We start from the raw sequence: 6000 nt of genomic DNA on the forward strand, positions 1-6000 counted from the left end.
ACTGAGAGACACAATGATCTCTGTCTGGACTGAGAGACAGGGAAATGTCAGTTTACAGGAGAGAGTATTTATAGGAGAAAAGGTATGCATCTTCTATCTGGTACTGTATCCAAATGTCAGCTCTCCTGTTGTCTACACAGTTTCACAGTCTGGTTAAGATAGCAGTACTGTTGCTACCTCCTTCCTCCTCCCTTCCTCTCTCTCTCCCTTCCTCCCTCCCTCCTTCCCTTTCCGTCCCTCTTCATGTATCCCAAATCGATGAGAGAGCGTATCCTAGTAGCCTTTAACACGTCGGCATTTTCAACAGGCTTTCCATTGACTTTCACCTTCTGTTTGGTGACAACAACATGCTCTGCCTTTGCCCGTCCCGAATGGAACCCTATTGTAGTGCACTACCTAAAGCAGGTTACCGATTGGGGCGCGGCCACTGTCTGTTCTCGCTATCCTCTGAAGAAGATTGGATCTGAATGGCACAGTGAAGATAATGTGGACTGTTTCAGACTGTCAGTGTACGTGATGAGGTTGTTTCGGGTCTTCTAAATCTGTTATTTCATGGTGTATAAGGCAGACTAAGGGGTTTAACTAGTATTTATAAAACGTGTTGTTTGGATCCTGAATTGATAGCAGGGGAGTTATTCACGACAATCCCAGGGTAATCTGTTAACAGTTCCATTTTAATTATCAATGCGTATCCACTGTCCCACAACGCAGCCAGGCAATTCATAAACTTAATCTCACCTGAAAAAGGTTTTTGCTTATAATGGACGACCAGCCTGTTTGGATAGCAACCATGCCAGTAGAATGGACGACCAGTCTGTTTGGATAGCAACCATGCCAGTAGAATGGACGACCAGTCTGTTTGGATAGCAACCATGCCAGTAGAATGGACGACCAGTCTCTTTGGATAGCAACCATGCCAGTAGGACGGACGACCAGCCTGTTTGGATAGCAACCATGCCAGTAGAATGGACGACCAGCCTGTTTGAATAGCAACCATGCCAGTACAATGGACGGCCAGCCTGTTTGGATAGCAACCATGCCAGTAGAATGGAGTTTGGATAGCAACCATGCCAGTAGAATGGACGACCAGTCTGTTTGGATAGCAACCATGCCAGGAGAATGGACGACCAGTCTGTTTGGATAGCAACCATGCCAGTAGAATGGACGACCATCCTGTTTGGATAGCAACCATGCCAGTAGAATGGACGACCAGCTTGTTTGGACAGCAACTTCAGAATCTCTGAAATAACGACTGGCTATTGTCCAGAGTATACTGTCTGGTGAAGGGATGAAACAAAACTAGTTTATTCATTAAAATAATGTTTTTTATAAAATCATGTCATTATATATATATATATATATATATATATATATATATATATATATATATATATATATATATATATATATATATATATATATATATATACATTTGAAGTCGGAAGTTTGCATACACCTTAGCCCCCCAAAAAATGTACGAAATGTATGCATTCACTACTGTAAGTCGCTCTGGATAAGAGCGTCTGCTAAATGACTAAAATGTCAAATGATTTAATCCTAGTAAAAATTCCCTGTCTTAGGTCAGGTAGGATCACCACTTTATTAAAAAAAATTGAAATGTTAGAGTAATAGTAGAGAGAATTATTTATTTCAGCTTTTTTTTCTTTCATCACATTCCCAGTGGGTCAGAAGTTTAAATACACTCAATTATTATTTGGTATCATTGCCTTTAAATTGTTTAACTTGGGTCAAACGTTTCGGGTAGCCTTCCACAAGCTTCCCACAATAAGTTGGGTGAATTTTGGCCTATTCCTCCTGACAGAGCTGGTGTAACTGAGTCAGATTTGTAGGCCTCCTTGCTCGCACACGCTTTTTCAGTTCTGCTCACAAATTTTCTATGGGATTGAGGTCAGGGCTTTGTGATGGCCACTCCAATACCTTGACTTTGTTGTCCTTAAGCCATTTTGCCACAACTTTGGAAGTATGCTTGGGGTCATTGTCCATTTGGAAGACCCATTTGCGACCAAGCTTTAACATCCTGACTAATGTCTTGACATGTTGCTTTAATATATACACATAATTTTCCATCCTCATGATGCCATCTATTTTGTGAAGTGCACCAGTCCCTCCTGCAGCAAAGCACCCCCACAACATGATGCTGCCACTCCCGTGCTTCACGGTTGCGATGGTGTTCTTTGGCTTGCAAGCATCCCCCTTTTTCCTCCAAACATAATGATGGTTATTATGGCCAAACAGTACTATTTTTGTTTCATCAGACCAGAGGAGATTTCTCCAAAAAGTACGATCTTTGTCCCCAAGTGCAGTTGCAAACCGTAGTCTGGCTTTTTTATGGGGGTTTTGGAGCAGTGGCTTCTTTCTTGCTGAGCGGCCTTTCAGGTTATGTCGATGTTGGACTCGTTTTACTGTGGATATAGATACTTTTTTACCTGTTTCCTCCAGCATCTTCACAAGGTCCTTTGCTGTTGTTCTGGGATTAATTTGCACTTTTCACACCGAAGTACGTTCATCTCTAGGAGACAGAATGCGTCTCCTTCCTGAGCGGTGTGACGGCTGCGTGGTCCCATGGTGTTTATACTTGCATACTATTGTTTGTACAGATGAACGATGTACCTTCAGGCATTTGGAAATTGCTCCCAAGGATGAACCGGACATGTGGAGGTCTGCAATTTGTTTTCTGAGGTCTTGGCTGATTTCTTTTGATTTTCCCATGATGTCACGCAAAGAGGCACTGAGTTTGAAGGTAGGCCTTGAAATACATCCACAGGTACACCTCCAATTGATTCAAATGATGTCAATTAGCCTATCAGAAGCTTCTAAAGCCATGACATCATTTTCTGGAATTTTCCAAGCTGTTTAAAGGCACAGTCAACTTAGTGTATGTAAACTTCTGACCCACTGGAATTGTGATACAGTGAATTATAAGTGAAATAATCTGTCCGTAAACAATTGTTGGAAAAATGACTTGTGTCATGCACGAAGTAGATGTCCTAACCGACTTGCCAAAACTATAGTTTGTTAACAAGAAATTTGTGGAGTGGTTGAAAAACGAGTTTTAATGACTCCAACCTAAGTGTATGTAAACTTCCGACTTCAACTGTATATATGTGTATATATATATATATATATATATATATATATATATATGTATATATGTATATATATATATATATATATATATATATGTATATATATATATATGTATATATGTATATATATATATATATATATATATATGTATATATATATATATATATATATATGTTTTTTTTGTAACTGTTTTCTAAAGCCCTACTCGGGGCTGTTTCCACTGCTTGGCGTCGGGCTTTAAAACAGTCTTTAGCCAGACGTTATCACACAACAACCCCAGCATTCTCAACTGTTATTCCTTAATTGTTTTCTTTCAAGCTTGATTGAACTTGAAATCAAATTGTGTTCGTCACGTACACAGTCTACAGCAGGTATAAAAGGTGCAGTGAAATGCTTACGTGCTAGCCCCCCTCAACACTGCAGTACATTTATCTATATCAATACAAGTACAAATGAACAGGTAATTAGAAGGTAGTATATATTAGTAAACTGATAAGGATACAATAGTGAAAGGAGGAATACGTAGTCAGTTGTACAACTGAATGGATTAAACTGAAATGTGTCTTCTGCATTTAACCCAACCCCTCTAAATCAGAGAGGTGTGGAGGCCTTAATCCACATCCACGTCATCGACACCCGGGGGAACAGTGGGTTAACTGCCTTGATCAGGGGCAGAACGACAGATTTTTTACCTTGTCAGCTCGGGGATTCGGTTACTGGCCCAACACTCCTACTCACTGAGCTACCTGCCGCCCCACACAGAATATACAGTATAAATTATGAATGTGCTATGTCAAGTATGACTTTATTTACAATTATAACAAAACATGTATTTTTACTGTTCTAATTACATTGGTAACCAGTTTATAATAGCAATAAGGCACCTCGGGGGGTTGTGGTATATGGCCACTATACCACAGCTAAGGACTCTATCCAGGTACTCCGCATTGTGTAAGAACAGGTCTTAACCGTGGTATATTTGTATTTGTATTTACAATGGATCCCCATTAGTTCCTGCCAAGGCAGCAGCTACTCTTCCTGGGGTTTATTATGGATCCCCATTAGTTCCCGCCAAGGCAGCAGCTACTCTTCCTGGGGTTTATTATGGATCCCCATTAGTTCCTGCCAAGGCAGCAGCTACTCTTCCTGGGGTTTATTATGGATCCCCATTAGTTCCTGCCAAGGCAGCAGCTACTCTTCCTGGGGTTTATTATAGATCCCCATTAGTTCCTGCCAAGGCAGCAGCTACTCTTCCTGGGGTTTATTATGGATCCCCATTAGTTCCTGTCAAGGCAGCCGCTACTCTTCCTGGGGTTTATTATGGATCCCCATTAGTTCCTGCCAAGGCAGCAGCTACTCTTCCTGGGGTTTATTATGGATCCCCATTAGTTCCTGCCAAGGCAGCAGCTACTCTTCCTGGGGTTTATTGTGGATCCCCATTAGTTCCTGCCAAGGCAGCAGCTACTCTTCCTGGGGTTTATTATGGATCCCCATTAGTTTCTGTCAAGGCAGCAGCTACTCTTCCTGGGGTTTATTATGGATCCCCATTAGTTCCTGTCAAGGCAGCAGCTACTCTTCCTGAGAACCAGCAACAGTTATATAAAATATAACATGACTCTTTTCACAACACATTTGGTGTGTTCCCTCAGACTACTCTACTACCACATATCTACAATACAACATCCATGTGAATGTGTGTGTAGAGTGTGTCTTATCATGGATAAGCGTGTAACTGTGTCTGTGCCTGTCTCTTCACAGTCCCCGCATATGTTGTATTTTTTATCTGTTTCTTTAAATCTGATTCACCTGCTTAGCCACATATCACACCTCCTCGTTCCTTATTGCTTAAATATAGAGTGGCTGTATCACATCCGGCCGTGATTGGGAGTCCCATAGGGCGGCGCACAATTGGCCCAGCGTCGTCCGGGTTTGGCCGGTGTAGGCCATCATTGTAAATAAGAATTTGTTCTTAACGGACTTGCCTAGTTATATAAAGGTTTAAATGTAAAAAAAAAATATATATATATATATATATATATATATATATATTTAAGTTGAATCTGCAAAAGACTCCAGTGTTAGCTAGGAGCTAGGAGCTAGGAGCTAGGAACAGGGTGACCGTTATCTGTTTACGCCAACTTGCCTGGTGTAATGGAACCAACGTCAAACTCTGCTTATGTGGCACTCCAGTATTGGAAAGGAAAATAAGACTATTGGAACCCAGGCGTGGATCGAGGTTGTGTCAGGTCTGGTCTGTGTGTATCTGTCATGTTATATAGTTGTGGCCCCTAGCATTTAGCCCTTACCTCTCTAACATCAGGCTTGGTAGAGGTGAAGGTTTGTCCCACAGACTGATGTGTCCAGGTGGTCATTCCTGCTGTCTCCCTCTAGGCTGCCGTGACTGGATGAATTACACATAACGTTGGAATGCGTCCCAGACAGCACCTTGTACCCTATGTAGTGGTAGTGCACTATATAGGGAATAGGGTGCCATTTTGGAACACGTTATGTTATGTCATAACCCAGAACAACATTCTGGGTAGTGGGTCGCAGTCATTTTCCACAAATGGTCTCCGAAGCGAACATAAACGAAGGATGCTGATGATCCAACCAGCTATAGCTCGTTGATGACAACACAGCTTGTCTGTTTAGAATGGTCAGCCTGTTCCATTGAGGGATAGTGGAGCTCTTATGACATGAGGCTTTGGAGAGATATTGGGCAATGTTGTCTGTTACTGCGATGCCTTATACCTTGTCTCACCAGCGTACCTCATTGTTATGCATTGGACCAGGAGTTTTCCCTGGTCAACATGACCTGACTAGGAAATACTCCGGAACCCCAGTGTATGAAATTTAGAGAACCATGAGGTGTTCCAGACCAGGTCAAACTCT

The 6000-nt window shown here is 41.7% G+C and overlaps 1 protein-coding gene across 8 annotated transcripts in view; it reads left to right on the forward strand.

Annotated features, from left to right (window-relative positions):
* Positions 1-6000, forward strand: part of LOC106569653 (receptor-type tyrosine-protein phosphatase F) — a 470260-nt gene that overhangs the window by 437172 nt on the left and 27088 nt on the right. The window lies entirely within an intron of this gene.

This window comes from Salmo salar, chromosome 14, assembly GCF_965601325.2.
Source record: "Salmo salar chromosome 14, fSalSal1, whole genome shotgun sequence".
NCBI lineage: Eukaryota > Metazoa > Chordata > Actinopteri > Salmoniformes > Salmonidae > Salmo > Salmo salar.